A 24,763-nucleotide genomic window follows, 5' to 3' on the forward strand; every position below is an offset into this window, starting at 1 on the left:
GGCACCATGTCTTAAAAAAGGAGGGGAATGGGAACTGCAGGGGCATATGAATCCTGCGGCCACTTTCTTTGCTGCCTTCTGCTGCAAAACTAGGGAATTCTGTGAGCCTGTTAAATACTATAGTATGGAAAACTGTAGACAGGTCACTTTACTTGCCAGGATTTGTTGATAAAAGCAAGCAATTATCCCTGTGCTGTATGCGCTGCGCTCAGGAGTGCTGGGCTTCGCTTGCCTCCGCTCCTCAAGCCAGCCTGCAGCTGGGGAGGGGAGAGGGATCTATAGGGGGTGGAGAGAAAGTGCTCCCCTTACAGCAAAGGTGTGTCTTGTTTGACACATGTTCAGACCACTCTGCAGTTGGTCTTAGGTAAGTACATCATATTATGGTCATTTGTGCCTTCTTGCTGTAATGGGTAGCTGTGTCTCACCTGCATAATTTATCTCTTGGTTCAGTAATACAATCCCAGTGGTTGGAGAAGTGCAGGTATGGAGGCTAATGCTTTTGCTGGTAACTTTCTTACTGTTCTTTGCTATCCATCAGGATAATTTTATGCTGTATAAACGATATTTAGTGTTCTGGGGGAGGGTTCACAAGCGGTGTGTATAGTGAGTGGGTAACTTGAGTTACTCTGAAGTCATAAGGCAGAGATGTGGGCTTGTAAGAGAGAGAATTAGTTTGCACAGCCAGAAGGCAAATGATAATTGCTTTGAAAATGTCCCCTACATCTTTTAATTTTAGAAAGTATGATAAAATAAAAGGTTAATTATAATAGAACCGTATATGTAAAAGAAAAAACTAAACTATAAATATTTTTGCAGGATTTATTGCCTAGTGGTGTTTTACCTGAAATATTAATTATCTGCTTATCATATCATTAACAATTGTCACATAGCATACATTTTAGCTTATTACAAATGTATTTTTTTTTTCTGAATTTAATAACTGACAGTAAATGTTCAATATTACATGAAATTGAAAGAAAATATTTGGAAAGGAATAAAAGCAGTTAGCTAATGACTGTTATCAACTAGCGATTGTACTTTGCATAGATTATGCATTGAAAATTTACCTAATTTCTATTTAAACATAATCTTTTAAAAATGCGTTCAGGACTAGATTTTGCCTTGTCAGAATTTCACATGCAGTAGTTTCATTTTTTTTCTCTTTCAGACCCATTTAGTAGCTGTGAATTTTATTTGTCTTCAACTTCAGCTTAGATACCTTTAAGCACAATATTCGGATATTTATTTTGGAGGTTATAATATTTCTTCCTAAATTAACTAAACCCATTAAATGAATAAATTGGACTAAATATTTTAAGAGAACATGGAATGCATCACTATTGCTGCTCCTCATTGGATCTAGAGATAGAAGCTAGAAGATAACATAATTATTTTTGATAAAATACAGCAACATTTTGCAAGTTGTCATGTTTTATGTTGTCAAAGTTTGCTTGTATTTGAATTTTGAATAGATTCACAATGCAGTTTTAGCTGAAATGCAAATGGTACAGAATGTCTGGATAGGCTGATATATTTGGATTTGCAAATGCCTGTATGAATTTTATAACTTCTCTGAAAGGAATTAGCTGAAAAGAGAGTCTCAAAAATATATATATATATTTTTTTCTAAGGATTCGATTTACGTCTGAAATATAGGCAGGCAATCTGCCATTTAGGAATTTAGCTGGAAATGTATCCAAGACCAAAGCTTTTTGAGAGAGACAATCCATACTTTTTAAAATGCTTGTATGTGGGCAAGTCTGTGAAATGGCATTCTGCCTGAAAATACCTAAAGTTGATAAAGCATGGTTATGTAACTAGGATTGCATAATAATGCATTTTAAGATATTCTAATGTAAGTTTACTTTTATTACTTTTATCACTGTTTCTTTAGGAGAAAAGGTTGCAGGGATGTGACTAATTACCCTCCTTCTTTCAGGTTATCAGATGTCCTAATTTTCAAGGAGTGTCCTTGCTAACAGGGACAATCCTGGAGTCTTGTAGGCTTTATTGAAAATGGGGCAATGTTCTAATTTCAGAAAAATCCCATGTCAACCAGATACATGAGCAACTCTGGAGCCTCACGTGGACTTTAAGGGCATCGCAGCTGTCTGGGGTAGTACCAGTACTGGATGCCTCTCAGCTTATCAGGAAACAGTGTGAAATGTAGGTGCTGCAGGGGATGGCTATCCCGTTTCTGGGGAGGAGCACTAGTACAGGTGGAAATCTTTTCTAGTCCTAGATGTAAGTGGCGTCGATTGTGTGCTCTCTGTTTGGAAGCGCATTCAGTTATTCCTTTCTCAAACTTCTATGTAGCTCTGAAGCTAGGAATTAGACCCACAAGAATGGGTCAGCCAAATCAGGTTCATTCTCCCCTTCCACTTGAATGGAAAGACCAGGCTGCATGTGCTGCTGTGCAGGAAGGAATTTCCACAGAGGCTGCAGCTCAGTTTGAAGGACCAGCTCACCGCACTCTCTGTTCCTGGACAGTTGTCCAAAGAGAAAAGTGGATTTAAGAAGCGTTCAGATTTGTTTGACTGCTCTGTTATCTCTGTACTCAAACTCAGAATATTTTAAATGTATTTTAAAGTAAAAAAGTCCTGAGACTGTTTAAGGGGTTACCAAAGTACAACATAGAGAAATCTCTGCTTTTGGAGGAAAACAAAGATTGAAACCTGGATTCATGCTGGATTTGAAATGTGTGCTAAAAGGCCTCTAGTTGCACATGTATCTGAAGGCTTCTATGGAAGAGATCACTGTGTTATCTCACTTCTGCCCATTAAAATCATGTATGCATGTAAGGTCCATAATGGATTTAACTATGCTTCCTATACTCGGGACACATTCCTATACTCATTACATTATTTGAATAAAAACCTGCCTCTTTCTCTAGCGTAGACACCTCAATATATTTGAGGATTTTAACAGAAAACTGGTGAAGTGTTATGGCATTGAGGATTTCTGCATCCTGAGCTCCACAGCTGGCTACTTAGGCAGCCCACATGCTAGGTTCTCTTGAGATAAGCATAGTAGGGTGCTGAGACATGCCTTTGTTGTGATTGGTTTTGTAAGCTGATGTCTGAACCAAATAGAGGAAACTGTATGCATTTTTCATGTATGTCTGTGTCAGGACGCATCGAAAAACTCCTTTGCTGGTGTTTAAAATTCATCAAAAATACATACATTCTGTTTATCTTTGTTTTATGGCAAGAGTGATTTAAAAAAATAAACAATTACAGTTTCCATAGCTCTAATTTGTAACAATAGAAATACCTGGCATCAATTTATCAGCATCAGAATGGGATTAAAAGAAGGTAGTTTTTATTTACAGCAGCTGACACATACATGGGTAAGTGACAGTGGTCGTATTTCATTACTTCACCTTGTGTCATTTTGCTGCATAAAATTTCATGTATCTGCCATCTCAGTTTCTTTTCTTTGTTAGAAACATTTCATATACTCCCACTTCTTGTAATTAGAATAACGATGCAAAATTTTCTCAAGGTTAAGAAAACTGCTGGAACCACAAAATAGAACATGAACAAGCTGTAATTGCTTAGTTTCTTAAGTGAAGATATGGAACCCCCCAAAGAATTATGATAGTCTTTTGTGGGGGAGGTATACCACTATTATGGAGGGAGAAATGTCAGCTCTTAACAGGTACAGATAATTAAGGGCCAAGATTTCAGCTGAGGTGGAGGAATGATTTTGCTTAAGCGTTGGAGCCTATGTGCAATGGTAAAAGCATCTGTGGAACAATTTGTAAGGTATTTAATGTAAAAATCAACTGAAAAGAGTGTTTTTTTTTTCTTTATTAATTAAATAGGGAACATTTCAATGATAACGCATCGTGAATTAAGTCCTACACTTCTTACTGCTGCTAATGGCATTTGTAAGTGTTGTAAAATCCATATGCATCATAACAGAAAATTTGTTTCAGAGTGCCTTGGAAAGCTATTCAGTCATTGCTTCTGAAACTTCTTTTTGGTGACTATAAATTGCTCAAATTCAGTCAATTTCAACGACTACTGCACTGCCCTATTATTTCATCAGAATATACATTTTTGGTTAACATATATTGTAAACTTTAAAATGCTGTAAGTGTTCCCAAATCATTATACACATGGACATCTGTATCCTTTGTAACAAAGGTATTTTTGTTGTTTACTGGTTCTGTTTCCTGAAACTGTCTAGGCAAGCTACAATGATGTTTGTATTTGGACAACAACGCTTGTGCCTGGCAAGTTTTGACAACATATAGGCATCTGAGGAGCAGAGGTGAGGATGTTTTTACAACCTAAGACAGCAGAGGAAAGCCATGCGACAAAGCAGTATCCAACAGGTTTTCTTTCATCTGACTTCCAGGGTGAAGGCCTGTATCAATACCAGTCTTTCCTTATTTTTTTTCACTGTGTCACAATTATTTGGAAAAGGTTTAAGAGTTTCTCCTACTCTCTTTAAACACTTTGATGCCTTCTTCATTCTCTGGTTTTCCTCTTGTCTTGTCTGCCGTGCCACATTATATGATAGCAGTGCCTCTCAGAGTCCTTGGTTTGTCTTTTCCACAAACTGCATCTCTGGGATGTGACAGAGTTGCATCACTCCCACTGCCCAACTGCTGAGTATGAGATAATCCTGTAGACATTTAAGAACTAAATTAACTTCCTTTCCCATGCAGAGAGATGCCACCACTTGCTATGTGTGCCGCCACCTGCCTCCGTGTTGTTTTTTCTGTATGTGTGCCTATATTATTTTGATAAAACATCACAGAGACTCTGACTTCATGCAGAAGTTCTCTCTGTTAATACTGTACCTCCACTGAAGTGCTGTTGATTTTGCACTTTTTTTTTTTCCCTCCACTTTAGGTGATTCTCATCCACCTCATCGTACATATTCAGATCTTTGCCCCAGCATTGCCCTCCTGGATCAATTTCAATCTTTGAAAATTTGGTTGAGTTAACAATCTCTGAATGCTGCTCCAATTTGCATTTGTATGTATATGCCTTTACCATTTTTCATAGTGTTTCTATGAAACAAAAGCATAGATGAGTAAAACTAAAAATCTGATAGTGTCTTACATTGACAGTAAAACTTTATGTTTGGTTTTAGGTATTTCATTCTCTTGTATGCTATAAAACCTGCATTACAGCAGAAATCAGTATTGCTTTCAGTATTTTGGGGAATATTGTGACCTGCTAAAGAAATTAATTAGATTTTTTTTTCCCTGGCATTTAAAAATAATTATTTTTTAACAAGGTTGTCTGGTCAGCATTATGAGTGGAAATTTCTAAACATGTCAGACTCCTTCCTTGATGGGAGTTAAGTCCCTTAATTACAATATCTTGTGGCAAAAGAATCTCTCTTATGTGGCTAATCCTATATGTAAGATACATTGTTAATCTCTGTTTGCAACATCTGACCTTGAGGTTCAAGTGTGTTTGTGAAAATACACTCTAGGTTTATTTTTTTTGATCAAATGAATGTGCTTCATTATAAGCAGATTTTTTTTTCCAGTGCCAGTTATGAAAATTTAGTTTGGTTCCCAGTGACTTTTAGCAAGTTCTGTCCATCCTCCTCGTTTACTCTCGGTGGCATTTTATTAACAACGGCACTGTATAAGCAACAAAAGCAATTTGGTCTGTCAGGTCACACAAATGCTATCTCAATGATGCATGAGCCAAAATCTGGGCATTGAACCCCGTAATAACCATCAGCGCACTTGCACGCTACCTTCCTCCTTTATAGGGAACTTGTGAAGGTGCAGCTGGAGTGTTTTGTCTAGGCTCTGCCTCCCCAGGACAGAACAGACGCCCAACAAGCCCAAGGGCTGTCCAGTGGAGGGCCACCAAGGTAGGGAGCAGGCAAGCAGCTGGGTGAGCTGCAGTTCAGGCTGGAGAAGAGAGCTTAAGGATCTCTTAAGAGGATGTGAGGCAATGAATACAAGTTGGAGGAATTCTGGTTAAATTCTGGCTAAGATCTTTCTCACCACAGGGTGGTCCAACATGGGAACAGGTCCAAGGGGGAGTCTCGTGCTCAGAGTTGGCCCTGCTTTGAGCAGGGAGGTGGACTAGCTGACCTCCAGTGGTCCCTTCCAACTCAGCCTATCCTATGCCTTTGTGATGAAGGGAAAAAAAAAAAAGAAAAAGGAAAAAAAAAAAAAGAAAAAGGAAAAAAAAGGTGTTTGTCTGGAAATTAAGTTTCAAACTAGAAATGCGTGGAAGTCTGTGCTGGCATTTTCCTGTGTCACATACAACTCTTAATCGGATGGGACCTCTGTGAGGGTTGTGCTGTGGTGTCAGTGGGTCCTCCAGCACTCTTGGAACACAGATTCACAACAGCAGTTCATGCTTAACAGTTATGGGAGGTAATTTTTCAGTTTGACAGACTTGCCATCCTTTTTGATGTTTTTTTTTTATAACTTTACATGACAGGTTCGTGATTTGCTCTTTTTCTCTTCAATTGCTTCCAGCAAGTGGAATTCATATAGGTAAGAGAGGAATGTGCAGAAATAAGAAAAGAGGAACGAAAGCAGTACGCTCTTGTCTTTTCTAGGGAATTCCAAATATGTTAGAGGTGCAGTGCCCAAACTCCTCCATTTTAGAAATAAGTATGGAGCTGCTTACAAAAGTCACAAGTGACCTATCCCAAATTTCTAGATGCGTTTTATATTATATTATGTTGAAGTTAAGGTAATAAGGAAAAAATGTTGACCGAATCTTGACTGCTTAAGTCTGTGTACTTCTTGCTACGCAAGAAATTTGACACTTATTTCTGCAGTGTTATTACAGAGCTTCTTAATTAATGTCTATGTTGTTAAAGCAACCTTCCTGGAAGTGTTGCATTAGGTGAATTGTGCTACAGTGGGATTAATGAAGGATGCACAATAAAATAGTAAACAATATATATGGTAATAATCTTGATAATGCCCTGTATCTGAGGGTGAACTGCAGAAAAAGATGAAAATGAGCTATGATAAAATGTATTCTCAATTAATATGAACTTGGTACTTCTAAAATGCAAGGCAGGCTGTTAAGGCTACAGGGATAAACAGTGGGAGGTAACTACTTCTCCCTCCCTTGTTAAAGGAAAATCGTTAGAGTAAGTCTCCATTATAATTCTGTGGCCTTACAGATGTCTCACTTGGCTCTTCAGAGGCCTTAGTGGATAGGATCAGCTGGCAGGTGGAGGAGGAGATCAGCCAGCCCAGACTAGGTCTGGGTGGGAGCAGAGTGCAGGTTGGTTCCGGAGCTGCTGGTCTGAGAGTCAAGAGACCTCCATCCTACTGCCAGGGGTCTATCTCACTGGCAGACTGAGATGCTCCTTCAGCCAGGAGGTTTCCAAGACTTTCAGGATATAATTGTTTAAGGGAATTTCAGCTGACTAGAGCCTGAAATATTTGCACTGTGCATTAGCGGCAGTTGCTGACTTACCTTCCTGTTAAGGATCTGTGATTCCCTATGTTGGGGTTATGCTTTGAGTCTTCCAGTACAGCTCCTTTCATTACAGTTGTAGCATTTGCAGATGTACCTTATATAATGGCACTTCCTTTTGTAAAAGTTGAAAAGCATAAAACACTGCAACACTGTTGTTCTTGCTATACGTGTAATTTGATTTTGAAATGTTGACCTTTATTTAAAGAACTATTTCTGTAGTTTTCCCTTTCAAGATTTTATTCTGATACTGGATTCCTAGGTACGAATGTTGACTGTCATTCTTATGCCTAAAGCATAAGCTGTTACAGAACACTTGTTTGCAAATGGAAGTTTTCTTGATGCAAAGCACTGCTAAACAAATCACCTCTCATCTAAAAGCATCTTGTAAAAAAAAAAGTGGAAAGTTAATTCTGGGAGAGAATTTTAAACAATAAGAGTCAGTTCCCTGTAAGCATCGCTCTGAGACTATAATTCAAGAAGGTAATCTGTGAAGTTCAAACAGGGATTTGTGGATAAGACATAGAGGGTCATGATCATCAGTAATGCTGAGTGCATTATTTAGGGTGGCATAAGAAATAAAAATATTGTAGAGGTAAGATGTAGAATGAGAGTTTGAAACATGTCTACATCAGCAAGTCAGATGGTACATTAGAAGCAGATCAATAGCTTGAAGCAATCAATGCTAAGGCCCCTGTAGGTATGCAAGCTTGGGGTTTCACTTCAGACTAGATTCAGCCTGAGCCTTTGGACTGAAAGTGCTCCCCACGTATGACTGAAAGCTTTCCAAAGACCTGCAATTGTTTCAGATCTGTGTGTGTTGAATGTTTTTGGTGTGAACCTGGAGTGGGACTTCCGCTTTGTTTCCTCCAAAACGAGTTTAGTTCATGAGCACCAAAGCTGCTCTGCAAGCTGAAAAAACAAAACAAAACAAAACACACAAAAAGGGGTATTTGTAGAAGTTGTTTCAAAACTGCAGTGTTGCTCAAAATCCATTTGTTAAATAAATTTATCAAAATGAACTATATTGGGTTAAATCCATTGCCTTTGAAGTGGGTGGTAAGGCTCCAGCTGATGTAAATGAGAGCAAAATTGGGACGGCAGTGATCACTTAGGGGAAATCAAAATCTAGGATAGAGAAAAGGTGAAGATCAACTTTGCACAAATACAGAAATAGTTTGAGTGTAATTCCACTGATGACACCTGTGTGCTTTAGTAGGAGTCACATGGCTCAATTGTAGGGCAAATGTCACTTAAATCATTGTACTAAATTTTAACCCCAAGCCAGTGCTTGTCAGCTGGCAGGATGCAGCTGTAGTGCAGCTCTAGCTGCAGCACAGCATTTCTGCCTCTGTGCATTTTGCATATATCTGCAAAATGTTACAGGTAGTGGCACGTTTTATAAACCCTTTTGCTCCAGCAACATGGCGCTCCTTGTGTTGTTCTTCAGAACTTCTTGGCAACTTGTGGGTGAGGTCAAATTATTCAAAAGGAAATACCTTCCAATTTGTAGTACTGAGATATGAAATAGCTTAATTGAAAGTGGACCGAAAGACTTCAAACAAATTGATACATCAGCAATATTACTCTACTTCTTTGCATGCCATCTGTGATAATGGTGTTCTGATCTCTAGAGGATGCTCTCTGTCATGTGCATATCTGTTTTTTTTCCTGTATTGTGAATAGCAACGCTGGTACAAAGAAATGTGGTTTTGCTAGCCAGTCCTGTGGTGCTGAAGACTTTAAATCTTATTCAGTCACTGATTTGTTCATTATTTGCTTTTCCTGTGTTTGGACAGAGTCTTTCTAATCTGTTCAGGAATAGCAGACATGTAGAAGTTGTATATCACTGGCGTCAAAGAAAAAAGGCTGTTTAAGGAGTTTTCTGTGTCTGTGTGCTGGGCTTTCAGTCTGGTGCAGGAATTGTCTTATGCAATAGAAGTCTAGCTCTGGTTATAATGCGACTCTGGGAAAAAAATCTGTCAAAAGCAATGACAAATTCACCAGCCTTGCTTATGCAATTAAAATGGCAACTTATCTTTGTGTGATTCATGTTTGTTCCTTTCGAAGCAGTGAGCTGTTCTGAAAAGCAAAAGCTCATGTCTTTTGGTCCTCTGGCTTCTGTGCGTCTCTGATTTGGGTTCCTCTTTATACTGATATAACCCCGGGGATGTTTTAATCATAAGAGAATAAGCGCTTGGCGATTCTGGCCTGACTTCCTGTCTCTCTGAACTGCATCCTCAATTATATTAATCTGACTGTTGCCTATTTAAGCATCGTACTACATCTGAATGACAGTGGGGTAAACAGATTCAGCAAATAAGCTGTTGTTCTTGTGTGCTCGCAAGTGGCAGATCTGGTCAACCAAAGAAACAGATAAACAGGAGCATACACAGATTTTCTTGTGTCAGTGCCTTTGACTGTGATGTAAATAAGGAGTATGAGTACACAGAGTGCTACAAGAATGTTTTTCAGTCTGTTAAAATGAGGTGTACATGCTTTTGGAAGACATAGGAAGACAGTAGGGAATTGCAGGTTTGAAAAATTGTGATGTTTCAATACTACATTTACATTATTACTACTTCTGTTTATTACTATTTCTGTAATTCCTTGCAGGTCATTTGAGTTGCTGTTACAGAAATGGAAATATCTTGTATATTCTTTGTATGTCTACAGATCTAGACTCCCAAGTGCTACAAATAATTTTTGAAAATGGGAACATATGTTTTTTTGAAAATGGTTATGCTAGAACTTGGTAAATTTTGTTCCTATGAGAAATTACGAAAAACAAGATAAACATCAGGTTATTAAGCAATACATCTGAGAAAGTACTTTTTGTTCATTTCCAAAGAAGGCAAAACAGCAGACATGCAAACATATGTGAATAAAGCTATGCTTATTTTAAATACTCACTTACAAAAGCTTTACATTGATTTACCAGCTTTAAATACCTGTAGAATGAGTTGGTTGGTGTCTTGTTTAATCCCCATCTTGGCTGAGTTGCTCACTGAAATCAAGAACTGACTAGATACTTATTTTGTGATAGCATGTGGGTTAGGTGTACGCAAATCAGAGACCTGGGTAATCTTTTGATTAGTCTTGTTAATTTTCTGAGATAACCTTACATTTTTATTTTTAGAGGTGAATACCATTTAAACACACAAAGCTTGTTGGTGCACTGACAACAATTTCCTTTTGTTATTCTAGAGATTGTGCTGAGAGTACTGCCCCTCCGATATTTCTGGTTTGAAAAACAGATTGAGAGACTGCTTAAAATTATTAGAAGTATGGTAATTTTAATTCTCTGATGTGTGAATTACTTCTGATGGGTCCATTAAACATCAAGAAAAACAAATCTTTTGTCAGGTGGTGTGAATTTGCTTCTCTTGAATGTATGTGGGACTTGATTAGAATAAAAACTTTGGAAATGACTGGAATACCTTTTTTGTTTACTTGCAGATATCAGGTATTAAATCAGTGCAGGGAGTTTGAGTTCAACAGTGTTCTAAGGTCTGTCATGGAAATCCCAATATTTAAGACTCGATTGTGTTAAATTGTTACACCTCGTAAACAATATGCTATAGATGGGATTAATAATTTTACTGAGTTTAGCTGCATTACAGGCATGTTCAACGCTAGCATGTATCTTTGCAGAACTTGTGAGAAAATAAGGGTAATTCCTTGTTACCATTTCTACCTGTAGAACGAGAGATTTAATTTTATTAGTCCATTTGTAAATGTATCCACATCTATGATGATGGATGCATTTATTTTGGAAATCCTTTACTTGTCAAATATTTGTGGATTTGGTGTCATAGTAAGAGACTTCACTTTCTAGTAAATCTGTAATGATCATTAGTGATAGGGAGTTTGAAAAGTTTAGCTGACAGGGAGGATGCAGAGATTTATCAGAACCATTTTGGTTTAGAATTGGGAATTGGAAGTATTGTAGTAACTGATTTTTCTGTAGTGACTTTTATCCCTTGAAGAAGTAGGAGCCCAAATCAATAAAGCTGTGCACCCTGGTACTAGATGAAGCTTAAAAACTTGGTGTAATCAATCTATCTTATCATTTTGTGGGGATATTTCTTCCAAATGTCTCAAGATACTTTTTCCAAAAATTCCATTTTAGGCATTTATTGATACTCTGGTAGGAAATGAAGGCAAGACTTGATTTCATTTTCAAATAATCACTTTCTAGTCAAAAGCCAGAACAGTCTATGTTGACTCACTTTTGTAGACGTATAACCAAAAGACTACACATTTCTTTGCAGAAACTTTTTTTAGATCAGAAAGGTAAAGAAAAAAATATGCTAAAAATATGCTAAATCTATTAAGATCTCAGTATCCCTAGAGTAATTCTATTTACAAGAACAGTTGTTGGTTTTATTTTTTTAATTTTCAGATCTGGTTGGAATCGGAAGTTTAAGGTATCATTTTCGATGAATGTACAATTAACAGCACTTTAAACTAATTTAAACAAAATGTTTAAATCTCAAATCATTAATGGTGCATGTTGGCTGAGTATTTCGTAGAAACTATTACACATGAATTGCATCCCCAACATGAAAGGACAGTGTTTGGTCAAAAATATTTGTGAAATTTGCATAGGATTTTTAGAAATTGGAATCTTTCATAGAATGGTAGTGCCTATAGTCGTCTGATGCAGAAAAATAGGGGGTTGTGTTCAGCCCGCTGCTTGTTTTATTTGAAAAAATTACATAAATGCAAATTGACCTAATGCCAACAGTATATAAAAGTGACAAATTAATTGCTATTTTTTATCAATTTTTATTTTTTTAATTATAATTTTTCATTTTTAAGTCCAGGTCTTAACACACTACCCATAAAGTTGGCAGCTGCTTTATGTTTGCAAAAAACATAGTGGTCAGATTCCAAAACAGGAGATTTTTCTGAGAATGCTCTCTGTCAGCCTCTTACAAATACACCTTTTCAACTCAATTGTCTCTCCTTGTCCCCATCACAGTGGTTAAGAGATGAGGAGGGAGTTGTTCCCAAAACAGACAAGTAATTTGCTGGAAATAGATTTTGGATCAACACATTTGATTACAAGGAGAAATCAAGCTGCGCTAGTGCACTTTGTGCAACACAGGTCTATGTTCTCTGCAAGAGACATGGTTAAAATCAGCAAACAATCATGCTCTGTAGCAGCTGAGACATCCAGATGGTCTCAGTTTATCCCTCATTAAAACACATTTCAGTGTTCCAATCTTTAGATAAAGATAGGCTTGAATAGCTGTGGCAAGGCCCATATCCTAAAAGAAAGGTCACAATCATTTTATTTAGACAGTTACAGAAAATACATCTCAAAGCAGGCCAGTGCCTTGGTTGTTGTATCAGTTTGCACACTGTTAAGCTAGGCAGGTCAGAGAGATCTGTGGGAAAGCCCAGATGCCGGCGATTTCTGCGCTGTTTATGTACAAGGGTCTATTGCCTGTTTTCCACTGGTGGAAGTGGACACCAAAGAGCAGTCACCAATCCTTCCTCCTCTGCATGTATGAGGGCTCTCCCATTCTGGTGATAGCCCAGGACTTGACACGACTGATTTAATTCCTCGCAAGTGAAAGTAGCACTGCAGTACAATGGTAAAAGGGAGTGCTGCAGCACATGCACCTTGTGTTGATGGTACTCCAGCAGGCCTGAGAGAGGCGTTACTCCTCCTTGTAAATGGCTTTGTCTGTACCTCGCCTTCCTGTCCTTGAAGGAGGACAAAGAAGAAAAGCAGCTGGAGCAGCCTGGTCCACATGTCAGATGGCCACAGTGTGCCATGATACTCACCTCTGACTTTTCTGACTTTCCTCATCAGCCAGGGAGGTAATGAGGACCCCACCTGAGCTGCAATTTGAGTATCTGCTGAAGGGCTTTGCTGGATAGGAGTCTGTGTATCCTTTACCTAATTATGTCATTAATTAATATATTATCCAGTGATGACCTGCAAGACAGTTGTTGAGAGTACTCACAACCTACATGGAAACTCTTAAACTATTTATTTGCTGTATTTTGATAACTCCCTGTTACTGCTCTGTAGCCCCGGCAAAATGCTTATGTAGAATTATACTTCAGGTATTGAGAGAAAATTCACATATCTTGCTCGTTCCCTTGATTTTTCCCATATATGCAGATAGCTAATGTAGTTTAAGAGATGCAGAGTGGGAAGATTAATTTCTCTCTTCCTCCTTGCAGCCCCTGAAGAAGTTACAGCATTATAGTTTCAAAAGAGAACGTTTTATTTTTAAGTTGCTATTAATAGAACAGAAAATTAAAAGCTCATCATGGTTAGGATGAGATCCCAATTGAACTTGACAAGGAAGAAGATATTTAATAAAAGTACCAGGCATGATGATGGCTTTAAAATAAATCTGTGTGTTAATAGCTAAATTGTGAGGTGATAATCTGATGGTCTATTTAAAAACGTGCAGGAGGAGGAGGATTTGTAGGAGGATTTTTAGCATGACCCCATAGATAATGTGCGGTTGTTCATATGTCCGGTCCTACTACTTATATTTTTTAGCTAATTGTATGATTTTAAGGTTGGGCAGCAGCATTCTACATGGCTGTGATCACTTTTTATCCATCAATTGATGTCTGCTGCTGTTTTATCAGCTTATTTTTCTGAGCCACCAGCTAGGATAATGTGCTTCAGGGAAAATTATACCCTACATCAGTGGTTTTGTTACAGCATGTTGTACATTATTGGTAATTTGAATGCACCCAGATAAAAATAGAAAGGTTAAGTAGTTTTCCAAATGTTGCTGCTGTGAAGCAGAAAAAGAGTAGTGTCTGTACCGTATACAGTTTTGAGGGAAGAATGTTTTTTTTTTATTTTCCTTTCAAAACCACTTGCTAAAATTAATGCTTTCCTTGAAGCTGAATGTAAGGAAGAGTTTGCTTCTGAATTTTTGCTCCCAACTCTATTTATTCTCTCTGATCAGTTTTTAGGATTAATGACCCTGTTGTGTGTCAGGTTCTGTATGCACATGCATGTCCAGAAAGTGCCATCCCCTAGGCCAGGTGTGGTTTCTGCCGGTTTGGAGGAGCCGCAGTCAGGTGGCAATGATTGCCCTCTGCAGACGTCTCCTCAATCTGTCAGCCCCAATGCAGTGGTTTTCATTTCCTCCTTTATTTTTCTTCCACCAGTGTTAAATGTTTCTCATTTTTTTCTCAGCTGTCCTCAGGAGAAAGGAGCAATGCCATTTTTGTGGCTGTACATATATATTATTTCTGTAAAACTAATTTGTCATTTATTTTCCAAAATGGCATTTTGATTCTCTGTATAAGAATAATCTGTGCAGAGAGTATTTAGCAAAAAATTTGTATAATGATGGAGTTTACTGATATACTTTTAATCCTTGGTGAATGCCCTATTTAAAATCACTGCAGAACATCACTGTGTGTCTTTCAGCTAATGCCCACTGAGATTTAAAACCTCCTTTTTAGATGCTCTCTTTCTTAAGAGTGACCTTGGCTGATGGTTCCTATTATGTAACTGAGTCCTTGTGGGGATTTTTTTTTCCTCTTGTCCTTTCACATGGCTTTATGTGGTGCTGACTTCTCTCTCCAGTAGCTCTGCTTCTATTTTGTTGTGGTTAAGATGTTCATAGTTACAAATTGCTGTGGAGAACAAATGCTTAGATTTGATTTTCTTATTGATTACAAATTTCTTTGATGTGAGATTCTGTCTTTATGTCAACACTTCCCTTTCTTCTCCCCTGTTAAAAGCCAAATAATCACATCTCGTTTTCATGTCAGGTGATAGAAATAAGCACGCAAATGACTCTCGGCCTTGTTTTCAGATAGGGGGATGGACTGGGGGCTTACTCAGTCTTTTCCAGCTCTATTGTCTGTGCTCCTAAAGAACTGGGAAAGGAGTCTAGCCAAATCTTGCTTTTAGTTGTAGTTTATTGTTCTAATTTTATTTTACCTGCAAAATCTGTGTGTGCTCAAGGCTGAGGACATTTGCATTTGAATCTTGGAATTCAAAGCTGTCAAGGTTTGGATCTGTGTTCAGGAGCAACCTGAAAGGTAATTTCCCCTTTTTAAAGAGAAATTTTATGTGACTGTAAAAATTATTTCTGTGGATTTTTTTTTTTTTTTTGGAGTACAATAGAAACATCTTATTGAAGAAAGATAGCTTTTGCCATTAAACTTGTTTTCTATGAGATGTAGCATAGCTAAAGGATTATTTTTCTCATACTTGGGTAATTATGCATTGAGAGTTCAGTGGCAGAAAGGAGATTTAAACACATTCTAAGTTTATTAGGGACCTAATTCTAATACGTGTACTAGGACTGATAAAATTCTGGTAGCCTCATTTTCCAGTAATTCAGAACCTTTTAAAGTTAGATCTTAAATTTATTATCCTTTCACAAGCTGTCTTTGAATTCTGAGGATGGATATAATAGCAATCTGAAATTTAAGGAAAGTTTTTATAACTTTCTGTGTGTGTGTGTGTGTAGTTTTTACTCATCAGTGGTCTACTGCTGGGAAGTAGTGGCATCATGTTTGAGTGGTACGTGATTGGAGTAGAGCAGTTGGTCACTCTGTGACTGGCATCTATGGGATCTCTGAGTCCCGTTCAATGATATGTGATGTCTAAAATAAGCTATTTACATAAAAAGCCTACCTACCAAAAGGAAAATACTCATGGTGGCTGATGTTCTTGTACTGCATGTAACACTTCCATGGTTCTAGCCAAAGAAGTGGAAATGGTCTCTTGCTTTCAAGTATGCAGGGAACAAAAAAAAAAGTCTGCCTCCAGTGGCCCTTATAGCACCAAACACAGCTGTTAATTATAATTTGGTCTCTCTGCTCACATTTTAAAGAACTGTATCCAATGTCAAGAACAAAACAGATATTATATAAAAAATTTCTTTTGTCTCTTGAAAAGAGAAAGGTACTAAATTGTTTTTTACTGTAAACAAAAGTAATATATATATTTGTTCAGAAAAATGGATTATAGTGTGCATTTTTCTCTTCTAGCCACTGTAAGAAGAGGGCATATGAAAAAATGTGTGTTCAGTTCTCCTCACACACATACGCATATATGTATATATGTTCACTCTTTAAATAACAATGTATTTATAACAACTGGTTTTTAACAACCAGTAGATTTTCTTATTATTATTTTTTTTTCTGTTCTTCATTATTCTGTTTGTAGTTTGTTTGCATGGAAGCTGGTTTTTGTGAATCTCATTCATGGTCACAGGTGCCACACTAAAAACTTTGGTTTTATAAATGGCTTTTATGGCTTTATATCTTTACTTGATAGTGTTATAAGATACCTCTGATAAGTAACCAAGGGGGTAGAAGATAGGGCTGCAGATGCAGGCTGCAGGATAAGTTTGATGGGTTTTAGTTTGTTTATTTTTTCCTGGACCAGCTGTTTCTCACAGAGGTCTGAATCATACTCCAGCATTTCATTTGCTGTAAAGTCATCTGCCAACTTCTGACTGACAGTAATGATGTCTGATTTCAGCTGCCACTATGATTTCTTGTACTCCACACTGGCTGGCTCTGCTGCTAGCAAAAGGATTTTTTTTTCTTGAGTAACACTTGAAAAGTGTTAACACCCCCAAAAAAGTATTAACACCCCAAAAAATGTTTTTCTTCATTGCTATTGGTTTTGAAGTCACTCAGGTAAAATATTTTATATATAAGGCTGAAATAAAGTGTGACTGGCTAAATACAGCAATCTGATTCTGTTTTGGCAAGGTCATGCTGCGACTCTCCTATCTTTTGGCTATGGTCTGTTAATATGCTTGGATTCTCTTAACTTTCTTTTGAAGAGTGATGTGGCCAAGTGTAGTCAACCAAGCCTTTTCGCTGCTAATTTACGTGATGTATGCTGACAGAAGAAGAGGAAAAAACAGCATAGCAAATCCTTCTTTTTTTTTTTTTGTTGTTTTTGGTTTCCTGAGTAGTTTCCCTTCAGTTGCTATGTAGAATTGGAAATGTTTTTGTTAGGATTGAGTATCGCATCTGACCATGGTATAGGAGTTTGGAATTAAATGTTAAAATCTGAAAGGTCTTTTGTATAAATAAGTGTTTGGATTTAATCTTGTATGTGGATTGTATGTGTTGCAAACTATTTCCAGGAGGTTCCACAAGAAACTCTGTTAATTCCTAAGCAATCATCCATACCAGGAAAGCTGCTATTTAAACAGATGTAAAATAGCTGTCAATGGGACTTTCACATGTAGCTTCTGTCTTTCCTTTAATAAGCACTAACTTTTCATCAGGTACAGAAAACCATTGACATGTATATCATGACCTTTCTGCTGACATCTGTTCAGATTTTATTCTGGTTTTGTCGTTGCAGTTTGAGCTGATGTAAAGAAATGCCAATTGACCAAGCAAGATTTGGTTTGGGCCCTATAACCTCCTGAGTCCAGAACAGGACATGACAAAACACCCTTTGCTGCAGCTGGCTGGTCATGGTTTTCCTCAGTTTTTAGTTTCTGTTATCCTGTGGGTCCATCCCTTATGAAAAATGATTGCTTTTTAGTAAAAGTAATCAATCAAAATTATATCATATGTGACACTAATGAGTGCTGCTTCCTGGGATGCATGAATGTGCTTTTCTTGCTTCCAACTAAAGCAAGAAACCTTAATTTATTTCCAGCTTATTTAAAAATAAAATATATTTCTGCATTTGAGACTACAGTTGTGACAAAATGCTGACCAGTACTGGAAATATTTCTGTCCCCTCTTAAAAACTCTCCAAACAAGTTGTAGGTTGGTGCAGCCCTGAGGTGGGCGTCCAGAGGGTCAGCGTGTGCTGGCAGGGGGGTAGCTGTTGGACTCGGTCCTCTGGAGCCTACAGGCTGAAGGACAATGGATAGGAATGATAAAAGACTAAGATTAAAAGACTGAAGGATGATTCGGTCATGTGCAAGATTTGCTTTATTACTCTCAGTTTTTAAGATTAAAAAGTCTCTAAAACGTTGCTCAAAAGTTTGAGAAAGGAATGTAAAATGAGGTTCAGATGTTACTGGGGACAGCAGCAGTTTTTACCATAGTGCTTGACCTAGTCTTAAGGTATGAAGATTAGATAGGGAGGCCATTTAATCAGCTATTGTTTTCAGTGCGTTTGATTTTGATATTTTTTCCAGATCTCTTTTATTTAATGATAGTCTGAATATGCTTAGCTTTTTGTCCAGCTGTGTTTTAGATTAAATTGATAATATAGTTTGGAAGCTGGACTTCTTTGGAGAAACTGTGCTGTGTTAGTTTCTGTACAAATCAATGCAGCTATAGATGAAAACATGCATTTTCTAAAGCTTACGGAGGTGTAGAATGGGTCTTTGGAGTTGTACTTCTGGCACTGAACAAAGAGTAGGGATGTGTGTTGTGCAGGAAGACAGTGAATAAAGGAAACCCAATAACTGCTTTGCAATGTGGAATTAGAGCCTTGGGGGAGAATAAATAGCTAATGAAAAATAACCTTTAATTTTTTCACTGAAAGCAAATAAAATAAATCCCCGCTAGAATCACCAAGAAACTAGAGAGGGTGCTTAAACCTGTGGCCAGTACAGACTTTACTAGAAAACCTCTTTGCATAGCAAATTATTTTCCCTCATTAAGCACCACTAATGACGTGTAGGGCTCTACACCAGTGGGAGCACTGGCTGATGGTCCTGGTCCCATACAGCAGTGCCTGAGGTCAGCAGGTGTTGATGGTGTTGCATAGCCGTGCCAGGAGTATTTTGCCACTCAGCCTAGTGCTCAGTGATAAGGGATAATAAACGTGGTTCCTTCTTGCAGTCTGTCTGCTACCAGCATTCATAAACAGTGAAATTCTGGCGTCAGTGAAGGAAGGATTTCATCTGCAGGGTCTGATCCAATCCCCCAGAAGTCGTTGATAGAGTAATTTCATTGACTTTAATGGGACTGAATTGATTCCTTTAATAGTATTTTTCTTCCTGTCAGTAGTTCATTTGGCTTTGCTGCAACCATTTACATGAGTAATGGCAGAAAACAGACTTTGTGTCAAATTGTAGACTGAATAACTGCACGCTATAACAGGGCACTAGAGGTAGTTTTATTTCACAATTGTTTTAACTTTCCTTTAGCATATTGGTACAGCATGGAAAAAAAAAACAGCAAATTTTTGTGAGCATTTGATTCTGCTTGGTAAAGGTCCTAAGTAAATAGACTTATTGTTTAACTGAAACTAATGACCTTTTGTGCTCCTTTAAATAAAGATTTATTTTGTGACTGTGTCTCTTTTGCCTTCAAATAATCAGCAGTATCGTGCAGTAGACAGGAAATCATTTTTCTTTATCCTACCTGATAGCAACATTTGTACAAACTTACTGGTGGCATGGATTTATACTGAAAGGACTGAAGTAATTTAGGGGCTGTAATGATATTTGTTAGATAGTTGTCTGGGATTTAAAAAGGCTCATTTATTTATTTAACTTTGTTGTCATTATGTCATATTAGCAGGGGAACTCTAAATGAAGCATTGTAGAAGAGATTCCAGTGTTTTGTAGTTGGAACATACAAATGTCTGTCAGTCCTGGATGTTCATTGTGAATGAGTTATTTACCACTTTTCTTAACTTAATGCAACGTGAAATTCTTTAGCGATTAAGTTAGGGTATTTTCAGACAGCACTTAGCTGCAAAGTTCAATTCCTTTCTTCATCTTCTCCTTGCTTGCGGATATTAAACAAAAAATTCACACTTTTGAAGGTGCCAGCCTGCTTTTATTCAAATAATAGTTTCCCTTAGGTTCTGCTGCATCTTGTGCATTCCTGATAATTAAATTTCAGAATCACTTTTTAAGAGAGTATGGGTTTGAGCATGTTTGGGTGCATTTGAATAGCTTCATTGGCTGCTTGGATAAACAAGACATTTCTCATTCTTGTCTGTGAAGATTATTTTCACAAATAGATGAGCATTTTGTCTTTGACATATGAGAAGAGCAATAAATTGTAAGAGGTGATGCAACTGGGCCACAGCTGGATTTACTTCACTCACCTGGAGACTTGTGTGGAGCAGGGTAGGGTTTTCTTTCTCAGCTCTTTCCAGCTTGCAGAGGGTTGCCATTGAGTCTTGCATCTTCCCCAGCACGGTGTCTGCCTGGCGCTGGCTTTATCCAGCACATGCTGCACATCGAGGTCTGAGGAACTCTAGTCTTGAAAAAACTCAGCCCATTTTGCTTAGATTCCAGGGAAAATTACCTTAATTCTGCTTCCAATTCTGTTTTTATCAAGGAATGATATCTCTAATAGAATGGGTATTGATAAATCTGACTAAATACCTAGCACTCAGTAAAATGTGACATATCCAGCATTTTTTTCCTTCTTGCTTTGGGGGGTTTCTGCATGTCCCAAGGGAGCAACTAGCATCGTATCTTTAGCCAAATAATAATCCTAGAGTGACAGTAATGCCACAAATTACAGGCTGGGAACTGCTACCCCCCTCGGTATCATTTGGGGGGAACCAGATCAGTATGCCTTCTTCCCAACTGCACGATGAGTGAATGGCACCTTGATTTGCTGATCTCTCTGCCCTGGCTGTTCCTCTGCCAACCCATGAAGAAGTGATTACTTCTTCATCCTTCCTCCTGTAAGTGCAGGTAATTCCTTCATCATCAATTCTTTTAGATCAGTCAGTATATCCTTAAATTAAAAATTTAGAGAAAACAGACCAATTATGAATGTAGCCTGAATTTTTGGAGTTGTCATGAAATCTGTGTTTTGCCCAGACCTCCAAGGACTGTGAAATGCAGGTTTTGTGATTCTAATCTCATGAAACTATAGAGTTGGTTTGTTACTTTACTATTATTTTTTCTGCTAATAAACATCCAAATGAAATCAGATATCAGACTACATGGTGGTGATATCTACTTAGAAATCATTCTAATACTCTGTAAAAATATTTACAAGCTTCCAAGATGAGACCTTTCCTGATTAGAGAAATCAAAGTATAGTTTTCCCAGAAGGCCTGCAGTTAGTTCATCCAAATTGCTTCTGTTGGCATGCATTTCCTTTAAGCAGCTAGAAGATGAAAAATATTTGGCTTGGGCTCTACAGGAAGGGAAGCCTGTTTCCCAAGATACAGGCACCTGGGAGAAGAGGGGAAATTGTAGTTTGTAGTGCACTTGTACAACAAAAATCCACAACATCTTGGAAAATAACTCATAACAAGGTGACAACTTGTATTCTGACCACTTAATGAGAAAAAAAAGTGTATTTTACTCAGGCTTTCTAGAATGTGAAGTCTTTTGGTACCTGAAATGCATGTAGGTGGGAAGCTATTTTATTTTTTTTTTCCTTTTTTCACAGTTTTTTCCAAACTATGCTTTAGGAAAGTTTCTACCTAAATTTCTTGTTCCTAAAGCTTGTTTCAGAAGCATTGGTAAGAAAAAAGAAAGAACCACATGACTGGCAACATTACATTGTCTGTGAAATTAGTTTTTCAGTGACTGGAGGTTTTTATTTCTCTCTTGTTGAAACCAACCCTCCGTAGAGAAGATCTCTACAGACCGTTGCCATTGGGAATGGTGAGACCAAATACACACAACTGGGGAGGAAATGACTGTGTGCTAGAATGATGTCAAAGGCTGTGCTCCCTGACTTCTGGGAGGTGGCTCTATGTGGCCTGGGATGCAATTGCTTATAAATGAGTGCCATTGAAGCACACTGTAGATGATGGTCTTTGGGTTTGAACAGATCGAGTGGGCCTTGGGCTACAGGTTGAGAGGTTTTCTCGTGGAGGCTCTGAGGGAACATAGGTCTCCTCTGAGCAAGAAAGAAGATGCACTTGCGCTCCCTGGTTACTTCCCACCTCCAGTGCACTTTCTGCTACTGAAACATGCAGCTTGCTTGAACTTACTGCTGTCCGGCAATGGAGATGTCATTCCCATTTCGTTCCCTGTGCAGCTTTGACAATAGTGGGGTGGATTAGTTTCAGGTGGCATTGGATGTCTTTTTGTGAATTACTTATGCAGACTTGCCCTATAACCAGTGCAAGTAGGCACCCCTGGCATGAAATTCAATTCACCTAATTCAGACATCTCTGTTAGAAAGAGATCAGACTCAGTTTAGAAGTGCCTGTTTCTCTTCGCAGTGCGTCTGGATCTGTACCTCCTCTTAGGCAAAATAACAGCTGTCTGTTATTTAATCTGAGTTGAATCAGTGAGGGCTTTTCTGTGGTACTATTCCTGAATAATGTGAGTTGTTCTTTTTGATTGAAAATGTACAGGTATCACCTGATTGTTTTAAATCAGTGTTGGTAGTTCACCTGTACTTTATTCACATCTTGAAAATATCAAGGTTTTGGGAGTGCTTTGTAAAATAATTCCCTCACGTTCTCCCTGCCAAACAGAACACCCTATCTAAACCTGGTGCAATAGTTGGATTTCTTGTAGAAGAGATTGCAAATTTCACTCACTTGTAGTTTTTTTTATCTATTCTGATGACGTAAATCCTGTAGCCCAACTGATGGGGGAGTATTGCCATATACCAGTCTCAATTTTCTATTTCTCAGCTTTTGTTATAAGAATATTAACCACTCAGTGGCCATGTGGTTGTGTCAGTTATGTTTACCTGGTATGCAATCTGGCAAGGTTCCTGGACTTCTCATAAGAGAGATTCAAGGATCGAACGAAGCTGGCATATCTCGTTCCACAGGATTAGAGAAGTGCATTATCAGTGAATAACGTTAGTCATGCTTTGTGCTTTCTATATATTTCCATCTGCCATTCAAAAATGTGAGATGGTGTTTCCCTGGTGCCATAGCATTAGGTGAAACATGAAGAGCAGAAACTCCAAGGGATTTGTTATTAAAGCACTGAAGGAAGCACAACCTTCATATTTGTTGTTTATTGATTAATATTTAATTGAAAACAATATAAAAAATTAAGCAGGCAAATGACTCAAGCACATGCTAAAAAGCACCATCAACATCTTGCTGTGGCTGGCAAATAACAAATGGAATTTCTAGGAATAGAAGCAAAAAATGTTAATATATAGTGATGGCACAGTGAGTCAAAGAAGATGCTTTGCTTGAGAGTGGTGGACTCATCGTACAGAAAAACAGTGCAGAAAACATCTTTGACACCAAGTTCAGTACTGTTTACATCACTGATGAAATCACCAAGGGGTTCTTATCAGAAAAAGGTAATCATCGTCTTTTTGCTGTGTTGTTCATTTTCTTTTAGTAGAGGAGGATTTGGAAAAAATAACGTAGCACCAATAAAGCCCTATAAGTTTTCTGTTAGGTGAACGGTGTATTGTGTTTTGTTGCTGCTTTCTTTGAGTGTTGTGGTTGTTTTAGACAGTGTTCAAGATCTTTAAGTGTACTTATCTTTGGAATGGATTGTGTTTTATTTATTTTTATTTATTTATTTTTCCTGCCCACTGGAAATACATAGCAGTCTGTCACTTTAGTTATTATTGATGCCACCTTTTGTCACAATATTTTCCTGGGTTTTCTTTGTTATGAAAAAATCTTTTTGCTCTAAGTTATTCTTTCTGCATGCTATATGTAAGAAGTTACCCTGAAATTAACTGTTACTGTGAACATTGCCTGGCATGCAAACGTGGAAAGCTGAGTGCTGTTGGTAGGGCAGGATATCTCCCCCGTGCTCTTCCTTGGCCCCTTTTTATTACCGTTTCCAGTTTTTCTTTATTGCTCACTGTAAGCCATGCTTTGTGGTGAAATTCTTCTCTTCTTGTGAACTTGAAAAGCAATATATGAAATGAAAGTTGGCAGTAGTTCGTAGCACTAGAATATCTGGCAATAAATAGGATGGGTGGAAGAAGCATGTAGCAGTTGACTGCTATTTCAACTGTGTTCCATAATATTGTAATGAAACTTTGGCCTTTGCTCCCCCCTGAAATCTTAGGAATGTTGAGTTGTTATCCGTAAATGAGAGGAGGGGAGAGGTTTGGTTTGTCTCCCTGAAGAAGGTGAACTAGTCGTCTCCAAAGCAGAAAATGTATTTGTAGGCAACGAGGCCTTAGTGAATGCAGCAGGTTTGATCATTCTCTCATGCAGAGTGATGGCAAGGGCGTTAGTTCAGTGGAAATACCAAGCCTGTGTGTTACAGTATGTGGGCAGGAGATCTCAGTTGCTGCACAAATGTACTACTGGGGCTTGAAACACTTTGGGATTCTCTGTATGTGCACATGATGTGTACTGCAATACCTAGAAAGTTCAAAATGTGGCAGGTTCATCTGCCACTGGGCTGGTGGTGTGCTCTTTTAAAGACCTTTTTAATCACAAGCAAAATAGGCCGAGGCCTGTAGATTAGACAGTGCGCAGGCACTAACCCACTTGAGGCAAAAAAGAAACCTTTAAT

At 38.0% G+C, this 24,763-nt stretch overlaps 1 protein-coding gene across 2 annotated transcripts in view; it reads left to right on the top strand.

Annotated features, from left to right (window-relative positions):
- The window catches only part of ATP2B2 (ATPase plasma membrane Ca2+ transporting 2), a 412,675-nt gene that overhangs the window by 209,329 nt on the left and 178,583 nt on the right, over positions 1 to 24,763 (top strand). The window lies entirely within an intron of this gene.

This window comes from Cygnus atratus, chromosome 10 (genome assembly GCF_013377495.2).
Source record: "Cygnus atratus isolate AKBS03 ecotype Queensland, Australia chromosome 10, CAtr_DNAZoo_HiC_assembly, whole genome shotgun sequence".
NCBI lineage: Eukaryota > Metazoa > Chordata > Aves > Anseriformes > Anatidae > Cygnus > Cygnus atratus.